We start from the raw sequence: 21500 nt of genomic DNA on the forward strand, positions 1-21500 counted from the left end.
GTGAATTTTTCAGAAGAATCAGCAATGTATACAAGAGGGTCAAAGGCTCTGATGAAAATTTGGAGTTACTCGTTGCTTTGAAAGGCCTCCTTGGCTGATCTGCAGCTGTTTGTCATCATTTATTCAGTTTGCCAGTATTCCTTCTGAGAATATATAATTGACGGCGGTATAGTCCCTTTCTTTAGTGTATAGAAATCTCACATGAATCCTCGCCCCTTGCCAGATCTTAAGGTTTGGAGGCAATTGAAAGTTACTCTTTCTCATCAAAAGGATGGACACATGTTTGTCAGGAATCAGGATGAAATAAATCATCTGTGCCCAGCTCTGCTGGCAATAGAACCTTGTTTCTGGTTTCATTGCAAAACATTATTTAACACTGGTGGCACCAGAGGTTGCAACAAGAACACACGAGAGGCCTTTTCCAGTTACGAAAGAGCAAGCGACAAGACACATTCCCCGCTACATTTTTATCTGCTTATCATCCTCTTGGCTACAATGAGGCTGAGTTTTAGTGTCTCATGTTCATTTCTTTTGCTGTTTTCCAACAGAACATGCATTTCCTTCAGTTATTCAACTAGCACAGCCTGTGCTGTCAGAATCTGGAAGTGGTGCTTTTTTCCTTCTATAAAAATTTATACATTTATTTGAAAGAAGAATTTACACATTTAGTATAGCTGTTACCTGACTCCTGCAGAACAAGGCGGGAGGATGGCCTGCTTTAGTAGATGTTCCTGGGCCAGCGCCGGGACCCCACTCACTTTTGGCTGTTGCACCTGCTCTGCATGTGGAACTTAAGAACTGCAGTGCTTTCTGATGCCTGGCAGGGGTTTGTCCAGAGCAGTGGTTCAGTGAGCCACACCTCCCTCCCCCAACCAGCAGAACTTAGACAAGAAAATTTCTATTATGTCCTCAGGATATTGAGTAAGAAGGAGGGGAAAGGGGAACTTAAAACTGTCTGTTCAGCCTGGATACTTCTGCTGACATTCCCACCAAGCATGTGATATTTAAAAGAGTAAAACCAAAACAAGGTTCTCCTGCCTGCCACAATGTTTACTCAAGAGGAAGAAGCTGTAAGTTCTTTGGTCCCATAATCTTCCCACACACCCAGGGGTGTCACCTGCAGTGAGGCCAAGGTGCGATGCTTACAATTAGAAGGGTCCACTGGAACATCTGGAATATTTGGAATCTAACTGCAATTGAGCTCAGGAGGTAAAGTGGGGTGCCTGACCATGTTAGTTGAAGGGTGGTCACACATGTGCTGGAAAGTTCACTAGACTCACTCTGTCAGCTCTCTGTTAGAATATTCTTTAGCTGGAAGAAATGGAGTATTTACATGATAATCCATGTTAAAAGACTTTCATTGGGGCTGAGCATAGTAGGTTATGCCTGTAATCTCAGTACTCTGGAAAGGTGAGGCGGGAGGATTGCTTGATACCAGGAGTTTGAGACCAGCCTTGACAGCATGGTGAGACCCTGCCTCTACAAAAATACAAAAATCAGCCAAGTGTGATTGTGCATGCCTGTAGCCTCAGACACTTGGGAGGCTGAGGTGGGAGGATTGCTTGAGCACAGGAATGCAAGGCTCGAGTGAGCTGTGATTGCACCACCATTGTACCCCAGCATAAGTTAACAGAGCAAGATCCTGTTTCAAGGAAACAAAAGGAAGGAAGGAAGGGAGGGAGGGAGGGAAGAAAGAAAAAGAAAGAAAGGAAGGAAGAAAGAGAGAGAGAGAGGGAGTGAGGGAGGAAGGGAGGGGGAAAAGAAAGACAGAAAAAGAAAAAGAAAAGAAAAGAAAGAAAAGGAAAAGGAAAAGGAAAAGGAAAGAAAACCCTCAAAACAGAGGCTACCATTGGGACTAAATGAGATTTTAACAAATTGTGGTTGTGAAATTAACCTCCCCTACCTTCCTTCTACTCATTCATTCATAAACATCAAACTCTGTGTGGGTCAAGCACTTGCCAAGACTAGCAAAACGGAGAAGACAAGGATTTTCCTCTTAGTGGCTTATGATCTTACAAACGTTATGCCAGAGATGGTCACTTTTCTCCTGGTATGATTTTCCCTTCTTACAGAGTAGTGGGGTCAGCAAACTATGGCCCACGTGCCAAATCTGGCCTGTGGCATATCTTGTACAGACCTCAAGCTAAGAGTTTACATTTTTTAAGAATTGTAAGAAAAGGGAGAAGAAGCTAAGGAAGACAATGACGATAACAATGATGACGATGTGGCTGAGACTGTATACGACCTGAAATATTTACTATCTAGTCCTCTGCAGAAAAAGTTTGCCAAAAGTTTAAGACGCTTATTCTATCCTAAGAGATCTCTGGCTTTTTACCTGGCCCACAGCTACACAGGAAAAGACATTTTCTAGTCCCTCTTGCTGTTAGATTTGGCCATATGGTTAAGTTTTAGTCAATGGGATCTATGGAGATGGGGTCTATGTAGCTTCTTGGTGGTGCCCTAGAGGAGGGACCTATCATGCTTTCCCCTCCCTGCTGGCTGGGATGCTGCGGGGGCCTGAGCTCTTCTGGTCCATGATGACTGAGGTAACACTCTAGGAAGAGTCAGAGTTAGAAAATAGAAGGACCTGGCCCCCGGCAGAAGAGACAACCCCATCATTGCTGGATTTTGCTAGATGGTTCTAAATAAGGGAACAGGAGGAAAGACATTTAACTTTTAAAAATCAGTGTTACGTTGCGTCTCTTTTGCTGCAACCAAACAGTATTATAACCACTGTAGGGATAGACACTGCATAACCAACCATGACATGCTGTGATGAGTGTTAAGCTCCAAGTATGAATAAAGGTCTCTGGAAATACCCAGGAATATGCAAGTCCTACTTTGTCGCGGCAGAAGATATGAGGAAGACCTTACCTAACATGGGACAGTCGATTTTGGGCCACGAAGGAAGCCTAATTGGAATTTGGGATTACTTTTTTTCCTTCTCCCCTCGGCCAACCTCTCTCAGATGGCCAAAACAAAACAAAACAATCTACCCAAAGCAATCCGCATGCCCTGCCTTCGTGGAATGTACTGCCCACCTCTCCTTTTTCACCTGGCTAACCCCTGCTCATGCTCCAAAGCCCAGTGTAGATATTATCTCCTTTTGAACTTTCTCCCACAAGACTGGGTAAGGGCTTCCAAGCTCTGGCCTCTTGTATTCTCTTTAAATTGTTGGAGACATGTCTGTTTTTCTCACTAGAGCATGAGTTCCTTAAGGGTTAGTAGTAACTGTGACTTATTTGTCCTGGATTTCTAGCTTCTAGTACATTGCCTGGCACACAGAAGGCACTTTATAAGCATTGAATAAATTAATTTATTAGAGGCCAAGGGCAGCTTTCTGCTTTGTGGGGCTGCTGCTGTTTTTTCAATGCATGTGTCCTAGGAAAGGAAACGTGAGCCTAGCAGTTTATATCTCTCAGCCTGTGTATACTAAAAGTATATACATTTATAAAAGTTCATTTTCCAAAAAAGCAGAAAAGAAATGTACACATTTAGAAAGTTTTAAAAAATTGGAAGTTTCAATTGATGTGAATAGTATGTATGCTTAGTGTCTGAAAAGTTTTGAAGATTTAATAAAAACAACTAAAATGCCATATGGTGAGTTTAGTAACATGATGGTATGTTTCCGAAATAAGTGGAAGTATAGATATTTGCTCAAATTTATCTTATTTTGAGCATTTCTTAATACATAATAATAAATACTCATTTTTCTATTTTAATAAAATCTTTACTCACAAAGGAAAATTTGTGCAATAATACTATTTGATTACAGCAAGATGATGATGCTGATAATTATAGTTTATTCTCCCAATGTCACTCTGTGTTATGTGTTTTATAATCAATAAAAGAGGGAGGGGCACAACACCCACTGGGGCCTGTCTGAGGGGGACAGTTGGAAGGATAGCATCAGGAAACCTAGCTAATGCATGCCGGGCTGAGGACCCAGGTGATGTGTTGGTAAGGGCAGCAAACCACCATGGCACATGGTTACCTATGTAACAAACCTGCACATCCTGCACATGTTCCCTGGAATTTAAAATTTAATTTAATTTAATTTAAAAATAAAAAATTTTAAAAAGCAAAAGCATTGCTTTCAATGCAAACCTGTTTCATGCATGCTTTGGCTCATGCAACCAATTTTCTGAACCGGCAAATTAATGTAAGACATTTAAGACACTGTATAGTATGTACTAGTATTTTCCCCTTTCATTTAGAGGAAAATATAAAAATATGAGGAGCATATTTTCCTTTACATATAATTATTCTTGAGATGGTGTTAACAGAAGATGAAGTTGGAAAGAATCACTTGTATTATGTTTCTAAAGGAAACCAATAATGTAATATTAAGTTATTATTTGAATATGAAGTTTTCATTATTTTTGTGGCTATTCACTAAAGGCCTTCATAAATTACAGGGAAACCTGAGTAATTAAATTAAAAAAAATCATTCAAAGGCTTCTTAAATAAAGTTTTTGGTTTTACATCTGCTACAGAATCCTAGCTAACACCACAGTGTTTCTGGATATTTTATTAAATGTTTAGCGCTTCCACCGCCCCATGCAAAAGTAATTCTAAGCAAATGATGAATGTCTCAATGAATAGCTCATTCTTTGTGGACATGAAAACTAGGCTGCCATTTCCCTATCCTGTGCAGCTCTATTGTGCAACACAAGGAAATAAAGCCCTAGGTAAGAGAGCTAGAGTTGCAGGGGGGTGTAGTAGAGATGGAGAAGGTCAGCTTATTCTCAACTCACTACTCCAAATATCAAATATCCATTTCTGATATCAGAATTTCTGTCTTATAACCCAGCCCAAATTTCCTACTGTCCCTGTCGCATCCCACACTCCCCTCTTCTCCAGGTTGAGAAACCCTACCCTGTGCAGACTGCTCAGTATAATGACGACTTTGAGGTGTCAGCCTGTTCATGCCTATCACTTGTCAATATGCTTGCTTCTCTGTCCTCTAAATTAAATATTGTATTATTTAATTATTATTTAATTATCGTTGTATTTATTAGCAATTATATTTCCCACAATTAAAAAAATGATAGGGTTAATATTCTCAAAGAAGTAAATAGCACGGTGCCAATGGCCATTCCAGCCAACCTTCAAGGAAAGGTGATGATCTGGTTCTGGTGGCCAAACCAGCTCTGCTGTGCCAGTTAAAAGCCTCCAGTGGGCCAGGCGCTGTGGCTTACGCCTGTAATCCCAGCACTTTGGGAGTCTGAGGCAGGCGGATCATGAGGTCGAGAAATCGAGACCATCCTTGCCAACATGGTGAAACCCCATCTCTACTAAAAATACAAAAATTAACTGGGCGTGGTGGCATGCGCCTGTAGTTCTAGCTACTCGGGATGCTGAGGCAAGAGAATTGCTTGAACCCGGGAGGCGGAGGTTGCAGTGAGCAGAGATTGCACCACTGCACTCTAGCCTGGCGACAGAGCCAGACACCGTCAAAAAAAAAAAAAAAATCCTCCAGTGACTTACTCAGAAAACAAATCATGACTAGGTTTTAAAGTGAAATGATTTGTCCTCCAACCAGCCTTTAGCACAGTCCTGAGGGTTTCCCTTACTACAGGGATTGGGTGTCCTGTGAAGGTGGATGGGAAAGGGCTGCCACCTTCTGCTTGCTCACCAAGGGAGTGGCTTCCCAGGCTTCGCCACTGCTCCAGACTAATGAGCAGCAGATGAAGCTCCTATGAGTCCACGCCTTTTGGAAGCTTGTGGTTGCCCTGCCAATATATGCTGGGTTGTCAAGAGCTCTGTCTTTAAGCCAATCACATCTTGATCACAGTTCATTAAAGGTGTGTATTCCTCTAGTGAGCTCATTGTTGTCAGAAATCACTCAGTGCCCAAACACATGTATTACATTATGAATATACTTAACCATTATAAAATACAAACAAAAATAGAAAATAAAAGAGATTTTTAAAATATAGGATTTCTAACAATTTCTCTTCATGCCCAATGAGCTGTGTCTTGAACCCTCCTCCTGAGATATTCACTTTATTTTGGAGGCAACTGATAAAAAGAGTGGGCGGAGAAAATCACGGCACTAGAAGTAGGCAAAGCATACAGGGATCTTTCAACAAAACTACAGTGCTCACCACTGGTTGGTTCCACTTTTTTAATAGCGTTAACAAGTTCCTTTGTTCAGCATGCAAGTGTGTACCAAGCCCACAGTCTGATCCAAGGCTTGTTTCATCACAGCATTTTGTCCCAGCTGCAGGCCTCTCATGGGTCCCTGGTGCACATTTCTGAGTCTCTCTTTATTGCTTTCCTGCCTCTTAGACATTCAGGTGGAAATGTCCATTATGTAGCCACCTTCTGTAGCCACATTTCAGTATTGTGTAGATGTCACCTGTTGGACATTCAGGTGGAAATGTCCCTTATGTATAATGAATGTTCAGCAGGCACCATCTACACAAGACTGAAATGTGAGCCGAGGATCAGCTTTAGACTCCTTTCTCTGACTCGCACGCTCATGTCTAATCCGCATGTCCTGTTGCTCCTGTCTCCCAAGTGTTGTTTGAAGCCAGGCTTTTCCCTCCTGTCTCAGTGCACTACCTTCATCACTTCCTGCCTCTTTAACTGCAATGGCTTCTTATGGAATTGTTCTGCTTCTAATCCTTTCTTTGCAGCACTGTCAACATGATCTTCCTGTGATCAACCGGACGATGTTCGCTTAAGCCTTTCACTAGCTCTCCAAACTTTTAGGAAAAAAAAATCAACTCTTTAAGAGTACATACCACTTTGGGAGGCCGAGGCGGGTAGATCACGAGGTCAAGAGATCAAGACAATCCTGGCCAACATAGTGAAACCCCGTCTCTACTAAAATATACAAAATTGGCTGGGTGTGGTGGTGTGCGTCTGCAGTCCCGGCTGCTCGGGAGGCAGGAGAATTGCTTGAACCCGGGAGGCAGAGGTTGCAGTGAGCAGAGCTTGCGCCACTGCACTCCAGCCTTGTGCCTGGCGACAGAGCGAGACTCTGTCTCAAAAAAAAAAAAAAAAAAAGAGTACATACAAGGGTTTCCTTCATCAGACCTTACCACCTCTTTATTCGCCTGTGTCATTGCTTCTGCTTCTCTTACTGCATGTCTTCTTCCCCATCGTCTTACCCTTTGCTAATCCACGCTTTTTCAAACCCAGCTCGAATTTCACCTCCACCACCAAAGCCTCCTCTGACCCTCTCAAAGTATGTATTGCATCGTATGATAGCATTTTAAGTCTTGGTTGTACTAGATCTTGTCAGCGGTAGAGTTCACTTCTTAATTTTCCTGTGTGTCTTTAGAATAGTAGTTCTCAAACTTTAGTGTTCATAAGAATAACCATAGGAGACTCTTAAAGTGCAGATTCCAGATTTTGTAGCTTTAGGGTGGCAACTAGTAAACTGCATTTGTAACTGGTTCCTCCTCCAAGTGACTTTCATCTGTCATTCTTAGAGTTTAGTACAGCATCAGGTGCTCAGGGCCTCAATAAATGTCAATGAAAGAAGGGATTCTTTATCTCTTATCTTCCCATGCCTGGTAAGAAAACATACTAATATGTACTGAGGCAAAAGCTATATTGACTACACTTTTGTCTGTGGAACTTTTGATAGACTCTATCTGGGTGCAGATAATACAACTCACAGCCTAAAACTGGTCTTCACACCTGTTTTGTTCCATCTCTGTGTGTACATACACATATACATTGATATAAGTTCATACACACATGCACATACATTCATATAAATCAATTAAAAGTAGTTTGGGAAAATGTAAATTGATGGAGAAATTTGTCTAAATTAAAAGATACCAAAGAGATGTAAAAATCAAGTGTAATACATAACTCTTGGTTGGATTCTGGTTTGAACAAAAAAAGTTGATAATATAATTTTGGCACAACTGGAGAAATTTCAGTATGGGAAATTAGATGGTATAAGATTATTAGTTTTCATAGGGGATGACAATAGTATTATGGTTAAACTAGAGAATGTCCTTATTCATAGGAGGTGCTAAGATATATAAGAATGAATTGTCATTTGCACAACTTATATTCAGATGACTTAGGAAATAATTTATACACACATACAGTGTGGCAAAACATTAACAATTTGGGTAAATTTCGGTGAAGGGGTTGTAGATATGTGATGTATTATTGTTTAAGCTTTCCTTTAGATTTTAATTTTTAAAAATGAAAAAAATGGAAACACTAGAGTGATTTCATGTAACCTTATAGACTTCTAGCTTTTCAAGAAAAGTCTGATTCTCTGATGCAACAAATTACTGGAGCTCTGAAAAGCCTCCGTAGTTTGCTATAATGGCTTCCCTCACTGAGGTCACCTGCCTGACTCCAACAGGCATTTGATTTGAAATCCATGATAGAAAAAACTGAACTCCTTAATAGCACGTATAAGGCTTTCCTTCATCAGGCCTCATCGAGTCATGAGCCTTTGAAATTCTCCCCCTGGTTCTCTTTATAGAATTATTTCTCTTGAATCCCATCAGATTGACCTAAAATGTTTTTCACTTGGGAAGATCTTTCGCTTTGAGAGAGCTAACTGGGAACTAGGGAACAGAAGGCTTGGAAAAACCAATATGAGCTGTTTCCATTCTTGACACACATATAAAGCCCAGTGCATCTCTCTAAGATCAATCATCAGATTGGAATAAGAGGTGAAAGACTCAGAGGCAAAGGATAACTTTTAACCAGAGCAATAGTATTATTTTCACTTTCTGGCATGTGGGGACCTGGCCATACAAATCAGGATGAATAGAACTACATTTGGTTGGTAGATAAAGAAGTAACCTCAAAGGAAACACAATGAAATCATGACAGAGACTGTCTTTGGGAAGCAGTGGTGAGAAATAGGCCTGAGGAAGAATGATGACTGAATTTCAACTTGATATATATTGTTTATTCTTTTCATATTAAAAAGACTTAAAGCAAAGATGACAAAATCTTGGCCAATTCTTAGTGATGAATACGTTGTTTCTTATATATTCTGTTTTCTCTATTTGTAAAATTTCTCAAAACAAACAAATCAAAACGTGTCTACCCCTCAGGGGACAAAGATAGCTACAGATATTTTGTGCCATGGGCAAACTGACTTTGGAAAAGTTGTCACCTGCAGTAATGTGCTGTCAGTTTCTTTCCAGAACTGAAGGAAGTAGAAGTAAAACCATAAGCCTCCAGTTTTCTTGAATACTGTTGAATATTAGGAATCACAGATTTTATTATTTATTTATTTATTTATTTATTGTGATGGAATTTCGCTCTTGTTACCCAGGCTAGACTGCAATGGTGCAATCTCGGCTCACTGCAACCTCTGCCTCCCGGGTTCAAGTGATTCTCCTGCCTCAGCCTCCTGAGTAGCTGGGACTACAGGTGCCTGCCACCATGCCCAGTTAATTTATTAGTAGAGCCAGGATTTCACCATATTGGCCAGGCTGGTCTCAACCTCCTGACCTTGTGATCTGCCCGCTCAGCCTCCCAAAGTGGGGGGTGATTTAAAATTAAAATCTGTGGGCCAGGCGCAGCGGCTTACATGCAGTGGCTCACACGCCACTGTGCCTGGCCCACAGATTTTAATTTTAAATCACCAAGGCTAACATTTTTTAATACTATATTTCCCCATAATTCCCCAGTGGTTAAAGAAAGAGGTTAGCAAAAGAAAATCAAGCCAAAAAAGTACAAGATCTTTCTTATATATAAACTTCCATTCCTTTTTTTTTCTTACTGTGAAAGCTAATAAAGCAAGATCTCTGACTTATGATGTAATCTTTCCTCTGTTTTGTTTCTGGAAGCTAGTAAATTTTAAAACACAATTAGAAGGTTACAGTTGATGGCCCCTTTGGGATTTTTACCTAAATACAGCTTTCTCTCACTATAAAATTAGGATGGTTCTTTTGTCCACTATGATTTTTCGCAATACGTGGAAGTAAAATGAGATAGTAACAAGGCTTGTTGTATGGTAGCAGACGACCTCCTCTCTCTATGTGAAGAGTATATCTGCGATCCTATGACTGGTGTCTGTCCTGATTGAATGTCCTGACTTATTGGCCAGAATGGAACTGGGGCTATCAGAAGGAGCAAGGAGCCTGGGACTCAGGACCCAGGGAACAGTGGGTGAGTCTTGCAGAAGACAGCGGCCTGCCTGACATCCCTTACTAAGGGATCCATGTAAAACACGGTAGGCTTTTGAGCTTGTTGGGATGGGACTGATGTCCGCCGTTACCCAGGTGGAGAAATGCAGAGAAGCTGCTTGCACAAAATGCTAAGCTAATTTGTTATATACACTCATTCTCTGCAGTGTGAACAGAGTGACTATAAAAGAAGAAAACCTGAGGAGAAATCAGCCATTGTCCAGACTTGAATAAAATGACAGTGGAAACTAGTAACTCAAGTGAACTGTAACCATTTGTGGAGTTAGTTGAAACTCTAAACTTTAAGTCTGACCAAGGTGGGTGGGTTGGGGTACATCCTTTGATATTCACTTTTGACATGTATGTCTGCCTTAACTTAGGGATATGATCTGACCTGCTGTATGAGGGTTACATAATAATTGATAGCTACCTTTATTGTGGGATTAACATATTCCAGGCAAAGCGTGCAGAATTTATATAGATTGTCTAGTTTAATCCTCATAATATTGCCAAGGTGATCATTATGCCCATTTTATAGAGAAGGGCACTCAAGTTTAGAGAGATCAAGTTAGTTGCCTAAAAGGCAGAAGAGGTCCTGAAACTTAAGTCTGTATAATGGCCCAGATCCAATTTGTTAAATACACCCAGTGATTCTAAAAGCTGGCTTCACAAGGCTTCACAATAGAATAACCCAGAGGGGTAATTTTACCAAATTCTGATGGCCAGGCCCGTGTGGTTCAATTAAATCAAAGTACTTGGGTGAGGTTCCTGGGCATCTGTATTCTTCAGAGCTCACAGATGATTCAAATTGGCAATCAAGAGTGGGAATCTCTGAAATACTTTATACTGCTTCCAACATAACTAAACTCATCCTAATGTGAGGTAGGCAAAATAATGTCCCACCTCCCAAAAGATGTCCACCTCCCTATCCCAGGAACTGCAAATATGCTAGCTTATATGGCAAAGGGGAATTTGCAGGAAAGCAATTAAGAATCTTAAAATGAGAAGATTACTCTGGATTATTTTGGGAGGACCCAAGTAACCATAGGGTTGTTATACGTGGAAGGAGACGGCAGGAGGGCCAGTGTCAGAGTGATGCAGCTGAGAAAGACTTGATCAACTGTTGTTGGCTTTCAAGATGGAATAAGGCCATGAGCCGAGGAATGCAGGCAGCCTCTGGAAGCTGGAGAGGCAAAGAAACGGAGCCTCCCCCTGAACTTCCAGAGGAAGCACAGCTCTTCTCACACCTCAGAGACTCATTTCAGACTTCTGACCTCCAGACCTATTAGATAATAAACTGTGTTGCTTTAAGCCACCCACTAAATTTATGGTAATTTGTACAGCACATGTGTGTGTGTGTATACTAATATTTGTACAGTATATGTGTGTATACTAACATATATGTAGATGTATGTGTATGTATATGTATGCACACATACACATGTATGTGTGTGTTTATACATGTATAAACACATGTCACACACATATACACACACATACATCTCCATATAATATTAGTAGAATGAATGGAATGGCTGATGGTCCCAGGCCAACCATAACAAAAATGGAGCATAATCTTGTGCAAACATCTTTTCATTTGAAAAGGAAACTATACTAAAGTGTTATATCATAATATTAATATTGATTAGAACAAGGAGGAAGAAATAAAGATAATGAGGAGAAAGAACTATTAATCAAGACGTATTTATTCAGGGAGGCAGTCTCATGGAATAGGAAAAAGTACTTAGCTCAGAGCGAAAGAGCTCAAGCCACCAGCTTCAGCTGCTGTTGTCCTGGGATTTCTATGTTACTTTGGACAAGTCATGTCCCCATTTTCTGCCTCAAGTCCATGAAGTAAATTAGTGAACATATTCAAAAGCACCTGGCACAGTGCTTGGCACATGGCAAGCACAAAATAAATGGTTAGCTAATCTCTTCTCCCGAAATGTACCGAGTACCTTTTGGGTTAAAAAATTTTCTGTTAGGTACTGTGGTCAAAGTTGAATAAGAAAAATATCTCTCAAGAAACCCGAGGCTATTTGGAAAAACACGTGATATATTTCTGGAAAATTCCTACTACAATGATGACTACAGGGTAGTAATTTAAAGCATCAAATAAATAGCCCAGTCATGAGAAATTATTACACATTGGAGTGCTCCTGAAATGCTACTTGAAGAATGGGTAGGATTTTGTGGGCTGACAGACCAGAAGATTAGTGTAAGCAATGGCAGAAAGAGTGCTAAAAAAGAGGTGCTCATATGCTAATTATTTCTCAAAATTTTATGTGGCCAGGAGGTGAACAGAGGTACAGAGAGCTATTTCTCTTTCTCAGAGGGGAGAACTGAGATAGAGAAGTTTAACTTCCCATTGAGTCAGCAATTCTCAGCTGCACCCTGTCCACTTGGGTTTTGGACATTAGACTGCAGTGCCAACATCAGCCTTGTGGATAATGCCTTTGAAGTGGTGTCTAGGTAAGGCTGACTCACTGAAGTAATAATACATTTTTACATAGTGATGGGACTTAAAAAAAAAGTGACTGCAAGCATGTTTAAGACAGAAGAGAAGCTGCAGGGATGCGGAAGAATAGTATATCATCAAACTGTGTATCTTAGCTCTGAGCTCTTGAGAAATAGGTCAGTGTAGAACAATGAACAATGATGAACTTTCTCTGAGCCGAAGATAAGAGTGACTGAAAGAGCAAGACAGAGAGATATTATTTTCAGAGCATGCACGCACACATACACATTCACACATGCATACCAATCTCCTTTGGTAGTCAGCTTTGATCAAAATGAACACTTCATGCTTGTACAACAAAAGAAGATTTCAAATAAACTTTTCTGGCATCAGTAGCCCATATTGCCTAAAAATATAAGACACATGAAACTAAAGAAATGAATAAGCCACCAGGAAGATGAGTCAGGGCGGCTCTGGGCGCCAGTCTAGCCATTCTCTTTACAATAACCCACAGATGTGCAGCAGGTCTCAGAAATGGTATTCAGTCTACCAACAGACGCCACTATCCTCTCAAATTGAAATTAAATCCTCATTTAAAGCCATTGTAAGTGTGACATTTTAGCATAAACATTTTTATTTTTAAACATTTTTATGCAACTAGAAAGAGCTAGCAAATATTTGGCTGGGCAAATAAATGGTTTGGTTTATGAGAAGGAAGTAAGACTTAACGTAGCCTCCAAAAAGCTGCGAGTAATTAGCTGACTGCATGAAGAACCATCGTGAGCATCCTTAGCACAGTCTCCTGGCCAGCTTAGAAACAGGGTTCTATTTGCTTTATTCTTTCTTCAGTTGATCATTGCTTAGGAGTCCAGTTGTTTTATATTTGTATTCACCATCTTCTAGAGCAGTGGTTCTTAACTCTTTGGCTTCAAGACCACTGAATGCTTAAAAATCATTGGCAAATCCCAAAGTGCTTTTGTTAACATTGGCTATAACTGAGAAAACTTTAATTTACTTATTAGTACATTTAAAATAACAATAAATCAGTACATATTAACATAAAACTTTTATGAAAAATATATTTTCTAAAACAAAACTTTTAGTGAGAGGCATGGAATTGTTTCACATTTTTGCAAATGTCTTTAATATCTGGCATAATAGAAAACAGCTGTATCCTGATGTGTGCTCTGCATTCACTCTGTTATGGCATATCGTTTTGATTGAAATATATAAAGATAGGGTCTCATGCAGATATGTAGTTGGAAAAGGGAAGAATATCTTAATAGCCTTTTCAGATAATTAGGTAGTGTCTAGAAAATTCCACTAAGAACTCATGAGAAAGTGACAACGCAAACGACAAGTAAACAGTAGTATTATTGCGTAGGTGGTTTTGACATTGTGGATTGCCTGAAAGGGACTTGGTGATTCCCAGGCTTCTTTGGATGACATTTTGAGAACCATTGCTCTGGCCTTTGTCTAGCTTAGATGGGGTTTACTGTTATCTGTGGCTAACTCTTTAAGTAAACTAACTGTGAACTCCATATGCATGATATCTGGCTCTTTTCTAGGTCTTTAAACAGCACCTTCCACTTAGTTCCATAGTCACTGCCCCATCACCACAGCACATGTGTCAGCAAGGCTGATTTTGCATGGAACCATGAAGAGTGTGAGAAAAGGTCACTCATCTAGGCTGTGTTTGTTTTTTAATTGTATTTGTGTTTTTATTAAAATATTACTAATCCTTAAAATGCTTGTATCCAGGCAGGGACACACATTTGTGAATGTTGGTTAATTTATAAATATAAAAGTATTTATGATTGTTTTCTGTGGAGCCCATATCCTAGGCAATGTGATTATAGATTTAATCAAATGGTCCTATTGCATCAAGGAGCTCAGTTCTTGAAATACAAAGAGGCAATTAAAAATCACACAGACATGGAAGACAGGGTGGCGATTCCTCAAGGATCTAGAACCAGAAATACTATTTGACCCAGCAATCCCATTACTGGATATATACCCAAAGGAATGTAAATCATTCTACTATAAAGACACATGCACACGTATGTTTATTGCAGCACTATTTACAATAGCAAAGATTTGGAACCAACCCAAATGCCCATCAATGATAGACTGGATAAAGAAAATATGGCACATATACACTGTGGAATACCATGCAACCACGAAAAAGAATGAGTTCATGTTGTTTGTAGGGTCATAGAGGAAGCTGGAAACCATCATTCTCAGCAAACTACCACAGGAACAGAAAACCAAACACTGCATGTTCTTACTCACAAGTGGGAATTGAACAATGAGAACACATGGACACAGGGAGGGGAACATTACACACTGGGGCCTATCAGGGAGGGAGTAGGGAGCAAGGGGAGGGATAGCACTAGGACAAATACCTAATGCATACAGGGCTTAAAACTTAGATGACGGGTTGATGGGTGCAGCAAACCACCATGGCACGTGTATACCTATGTAACAAACCTGCAGGTTTTGCGCATGTATCCCAGAACTTAAAGTATAATGATTAAAAAAATCACACAGTTTATAAATACAAACTCAATAATCAATTAAAATTCCCTGGAATAAAAGAGGCCAATGTAGCTTGTAGGGTAGTGGGATTGTTTCCTGTTCACACTAGAACTAGCAATGGAAGCAAGAAATGATGACTGTCAGAAAGCTTGAGATGAAGAGAAAACAGCAGATAATACCTCAAGGAAATTCAGTTCAGCTTTTTCTCTTTCACGGTCAATACAAGATCTTAAAAATATTTTTCTTGAGAAATGAACAAAGGTGACATTTTTACCCTTTGGGCTTAGAAAGGGGTCAGCACACATTTCAAAAATAAATAACTCTTGACTGATTTGATGCAGATGTCATCCACAGTTGTCCAAGCAGGGACAGAGGGAGTGTCAACAATGTGCTACAGGTTTTCATTTAGCAACTTCATGAATTTAGCAGAATCCATAAAGTGTAGACTACTTTGTTTCTCTTCTTGTTGATAAAATCGTTACTTTCTTTTGTATTATGATGCTAGACACCTGAGTAGATATATAGGAGCTGCCATTTTTATTGTACAAACACACGTTAAGCATTTTTTGAGCATGTATTTGGTGCTAGGTGCTGTACTGAGTGAACAAATGATGAATGAAACTCTAACATTTGACAACTATTAAACATATACAGGAACTTGTAGCTAATATATCATCAGCTGCCAGAAATGAAATCATACATCTTCTATATTTCTCAACAAAACTGTTAATAAGCTTCTAAAGCAGTACTGTGCAGTAGAAATTTTATAGTGATAGAGATGTTCTATTTTGGTGTGGTTCAATGTGGTAGCCAGTGACCACATTTCACTCTTGAGTACCTGAACTGTGCAATTGATGAACTAAGCTATTAATTTAATTTACTTTTAGTTATTTAAAATTTAAACAGCCACATGTGGCTCGTGGCTAGCGTATTGGACAGCACAGGACCAGGACTCTATTATATCTTTTAGTTTTCTAAACCTCTCAGATACTAGATAAATTCTAGGTGCCACAATATTTTAAAAGATACTTTATATTAAAGTATTGTTATTAAGGTTCAAACCTGGGTTAATGGGAAGATTAACACACTATTTCCTTTGCTTTGAAGTTGAAGATAAATTTGAAAATAATCACTAGAAGGTTTATGGGAGTAAATCTCTAATTTCAAGAGACCAGAATGTCTTGAAAAACCTGCTGGATGTTTGGACTTTAATAGACTAAAGAAGGCATTAAGTTTTTGATAATATGATAACTTATGAATTGGAAAATTAAGGTATTCAATAACTTTGGCAAAGGAGTGAAAGCAAATGCAGAAAATATAGGCCATTAATGTAGATCCAATTTTTGGCAGATAGTGTGATGTTGCACATGTGGCCAGAGGAACTACAATGGTTTGGAAAAATATCAGAAATTGAGATGCCACATCCCTAGAGATATAGCAACACCTAAAAATTGTAGGGGATACAGATTTTACAGTCAAATGTTTTCATCATAGCTTAAAAGATGAAGACAAACATGCAGGCAGCTACGTAACAGTGGGAGAATCAGGGAAAAACAAGGAACAATCAAAGGTTCATCACAAGATAGCAAGTTATCAACTGGTAAATTAAAAGACTAGAAAGAAATGTAAATTCAGAGGAAGCTGAGCTCACATTGAATAAGGAGGCTGAGATCTGAAGTCTTAGCTCTATGTTGCTTAACCAGTTTTTATCCATGGCCAAATTGCTTGACCTGAGTTTCAATGTTGTCATCTATAAAAAGGAGATATTAGCTAATGTAAGGTTGCTATGAAGATTGGCACAAGGCTTAACACATAGCAGGTACTTAAGACTATAAGACTACTCAAATAGTTGTGACTATCCATTACTGCCACCAGGATCTTCTGCAAGTTGCACAAATATAAGAAATGTAATGGTGGTGGTGGCAGGCAGAGTAAGTGAATTTAACTTGAGTACAGGTTGATGAAGTAAATAGTAGGAAGCAAGTTTAACAAGTAAGTTGGGCCCACATAACCTATTTTCCTTGAAATCCTGACAAAAGAATTTGGGTTTGACTGTCGTCGGTAACTGGAAATAACTGTAGGCTTGTGCCCAAAACAGTAGTTAGGAAGATTAGCCAGAGGCTCCACAAAAGATAAATTGAGGGAAAAGGCAAGGAAGGCAGTTGGGAGCAGTTACAATAATCTAAGCATGAGATGACAGGCTTGCTGAAGATATTAAGTGCATAGATGGAAATAAAAAGGCATGAGAGATATTTTGAAGAAAGAATGAATTAAATTTGAGCTTCACAGCCTGTATGTCCAGGTATTATAAATGAGTTGAGATTGATTCACTAAGGCCTTGGGGACTGTGGGGAACGTCCTAACCTACATGGAGTAACTAGTTCCCTTCAATATGCAACTAGAATTTTTTTGCTTACCCAACTGATAAAATATCATCATTCCTTGCACAGGCTGTGATATAAAAAGTGCTGATAATCACTGAGCCAAGGTACTTAGTGCCACACTGGATATAAGGAAAGAAAGAAAAAAAGAGTTAAAATGACTACAATACTTCAAGACAAGATGGGAGGTACTGATGGTGCCATAGATGGGATAGGAAACTCATTGGGAGAAATTTCTTTTAAATATTTCAGTCACTGTGAATATGAAACATTCATACAAGTAAATGTCTGGGAAAACAAAATTGCAACAAGAATAGAGGTTTCTCAGAGATAGAGATTATCTGCATTAAAAATGGAAATCAGTCAATTGCATTAGGCTAAAGCATCCATCAGGGAATGTGGATTAATAGATTCATATGAACCTGTCTCAATCTCCTTTCTCTTTAGATCTGTTCTTTTAATTATTTTCACCCTCACTTTAGACAAAGATATAGAAGCACGATGACACTTACAAATCATGCAAGTATGGGAGGAATAGCTAATACATTGGCTGATGTAATCAAAATTCAGAATGGTTTATTGACCCCAAAATCAGAAGATACAGATGAACAAGTGCACACAACCATGTGAATGTACTTTACACCACTGAATCGTATCTTCAAAAATTGTTAAGATGGTAAATTTTGTTATGTGTATTTTACAATTTAAAAAGGCAATATTTATTGAGAAGTTCTGTATGTACATGTGTGTATGTATATGTACATATATGTTATATACATCCTATAATATATTAATATGTATTTCTCTGTATGTGTATTTGTGTATGTGCATAAAATTCCTGTGAGAATAAGTTTTAAGGAAGTCTGAGGGGGAGAAAGAAAATGCATTACATTTTATTAGGTGAATTTTTACTTTCTTCCTTTGGGTTTCTCCTAAAGAATTCACTCTAGGAGAAAAAAATCCCCAGTTGCAACTTGGCAAATATCAAAGTATTTAATTAAGGTGAGATCAATTTGTTTGCAGTACTTTTGTGGGCCAATCCACCTGCGTTCCAATGAAACAACAATAAAGAGCAGCTGTGGTGAGAGAAAAAACGTTGGTGAGGACAATGAGGTCTCTGTAGTCAAACAGGGAACTATTACCGTGGGTGGAGGAAGAGAGAAAAAAGAGTCCCAAGCCCTCAAACCGTCTGTATGCAATCTCTACAACAGCCAGCATCTAATCAGCACAAAGTCTGTCTAGGGGCTTATCTAGAAAACCAAAATAAAGATTAGCATATATCGAAAGATGATTAAGCCTATAGGAAAGTCGAGAGGGCATCAGGGTGAGGCTTCATGTTTGTTTACTTCTTTCCTCCAACAGCTGGGCTTTAAACCACTTCTCCTTGACACACGTGTGTGTGTGTGAGAACATGCTGGGTATTTCTGCACATGTCAGTGTGTCTTTTTGGCCACCCGACTTGCTCATGGGGACTTAAGTGTAAGTTGATTACTCTAAAGGGGACATCACCAAGTTTGACTCAACATATGCAAATCAATAAATATGATTCACTGCATAAATAGAACTAAAAGCAAAGCACATGTTCATCTCAATGGATGCAGAAAAGGTTTGTAATAAAATTCAGCATCCCTTCATGTTAAAAACCCTCAATAAACTATGCATTGAAGGAACATACTCCAAAATAATAAGAGGCATGTATGACAAACTCAATGAGCAAAAGCTGGAAGTATCATATTCAATGAGCAAAAGCTGGAAGCATTCCTTTTGAGAACCAGAACAAGAAAAGGATTTCCACTCTCACCACTCTTATTAAACATAGTGCTGGAAGTCCTAGCCAGAGCAATCAGGCAAGAGAAAGAAATAAAAGACACCCAAACAGGAAAAGAGGAAGTCAAGCTATCTCTCTTTGTAGATGATATGATTATACACCTAGAAAACCCCATAGTGCCTGACCAAAAGCTCCCAGATCTGTTAAACAATTTCAGCAGTTTCAGGATACAAAATCAATATATGAAAATTAGTAGTATTTCTATATACCAACAATATCTAAGCTGAGAGCCAAATCAAGAACGCATTCCTATTCACAATGGCCACAAAAAAAGTAGAGTACCCAGGACTACAGTTAACCATGGAGGTGAAAGACCTCTATAGTGAAAATTACAAAACACTGCTCAGAGAAATCAGAAATGACACAAACAAATGAAAAATCATTCCATGCTCATGGATCGGAAGAATCAGTATTATTAAAATGGCCATACTGTCCAAAGAAATTTGCAAGTTCAATGCTATTTCTATCAAACTATAAATGATGTGCTTCACAGAATTAGGAAAAACTATTTTAAAATTCACATGGAACCAAAAAAGAGCCTTAAAAGCCAAAGCAATCTTAAGCATAAAGAACAAAGTTGTAGCCATCACATTACTCAACTTCAAACTGTACTATAAGGCTACAGTAGCCAAAATAGCGGGGTACTTTCTTCCTTTGTGTCTGTATGAAAACAGACACATAAACCAATGTAATGGGAAAGAGAGCCTAGAAGTAAAGCTGCACACCTATAACCATCTGATCTTCAGCAGAATCAACAAAAACAAACAATGAGGAAAAGACCCCATGTTCAATAAATGGTGATGGGATAACTGACTAGCCATATGCATAAGATTGAAGCTGAACCCTTCCTGATACCATATATAAAAGTTAAGGCAAGATGTATTAAAAACTTAAATGTAAAACCTAAAACCATAAACACCCTGGAAGATAACCTAAGAAATATAATTCTGGACATAGGCCCTGGCAAAGATTTCATGATGAAGATGCCAAAAGCAATTGCAACAAAACCAAAAATCGACAAATGCTACCTAATTAAACTAAAAAACTTACGTACACCAAAAGAGAATCTCAACAGGGTACACGGACAATCTATAGAATGGGGGAAAATGTTTGCAAACTATGCATCTGACAAAGGTCTAATATCAAGAATCTACAAGGAATTTAAACAACTTAACAAGCAAAAATCAACCCCATTAAAAAGTGGGCAAAAGACATGAACAGGTCCTTCTTGAAAGAAGTCATTCACACAGCCAACAAATATATGAAGAAAATGCTCAACATCACTAAGCGCCAGAGAAATGCAAAAAAACCCCACAGTGAGATGCCATCTCACACCATTCAAAATGTCTATCATTAAAAATTCAAAAAATAACAGATGCTGGCAAGGTTGACAAAAAAATTTACACAGTGCTGGTGGAGATGTAAATTAGTTCAGCCAATGTGGAAAGTAGTGTGGCAATTTCTTAAAGAACTTAAAACAGAAGTATCATTTGATTCAGCAATTCCATTATTGGGTATATATCTAAGGAAATATAAATCATTCTACCTCAAAGACTCATGCATGCATATGTTTATCGCAGCACTATTCACAATAGCAAAGATATGGAATCAACCTAAACACCCTTCAGTGATAGACTGGATAAAGAAAATGTGCATATACACCATGGAATACTATGCAGCCATAAAAAAGAATGAGATCATGTCCTTTGGAGCAACTTGGATGGAGCTGGAGGCTATAATCCTAAGTGAACTAACACAGAAACAGAAAACCAAATACTGCATGTTTATACTGCTATGTGGGAGCTAAACATTCAGTTCACATGGACTCAAAGAAGGGAACAACAGGGCCTACTTGAGGGTGGAGGCTTAGAGAATGGAGAGGATCAAAAGAATGCCTATTTATTGGGCACTATGCTGATTACCTTGGGGATGAAGTAAACTGTACACTAATCCCCTACGTAATCACAGGAGATTACAGTTTACCTATATAAAAAACCTGTCCTTGTAGTCCTGAACCTAAAATAAAAGTTAAATAAATAAATAAATAAATAAATAAATAAATAAATGGGGCATCACCATACCAGGGCGTCCAGGACCTTTTAGTCTGGTCCATGGAAAATGTAGAGAAGGACATAAGCTTCAATTCTATGCCCTGATTCCAAAAC

General features: G+C 38.9%; 1 protein-coding gene across 9 annotated transcripts in view; it reads right to left on the reverse strand.

Annotated features, from left to right (window-relative positions):
- Positions 1-21500, reverse strand: part of FYB1 (FYN binding protein 1) — a 169633-nt gene that overhangs the window by 117481 nt on the left and 30652 nt on the right. For 2 of the 9 annotated variants that reach the window (XM_017505894.2, XM_037730442.1), the window contains exon 1: positions 682-1416. The exons of 2 other annotated variants lie outside the window; for them this stretch is intronic. The gene's annotated coding sequence lies outside the window, so the exon portion shown is untranslated. Of the gene's footprint in view, positions 1-681; positions 1421-21500 lie in introns of those variants that run through there. 5 more of the 9 variants (XM_037730438.1, XM_037730441.1, XM_017505897.2 and 2 more) reach the window with 4 other exon arrangements.

Source organism: Cebus imitator, unplaced genomic scaffold (assembly GCF_001604975.1).
Source record: "Cebus imitator isolate Cc_AM_T3 unplaced genomic scaffold, Cebus_imitator-1.0 Scaffold344, whole genome shotgun sequence".
In the NCBI taxonomy this organism is placed as follows: Eukaryota; Metazoa; Chordata; class Mammalia; order Primates; family Cebidae; genus Cebus; species Cebus imitator.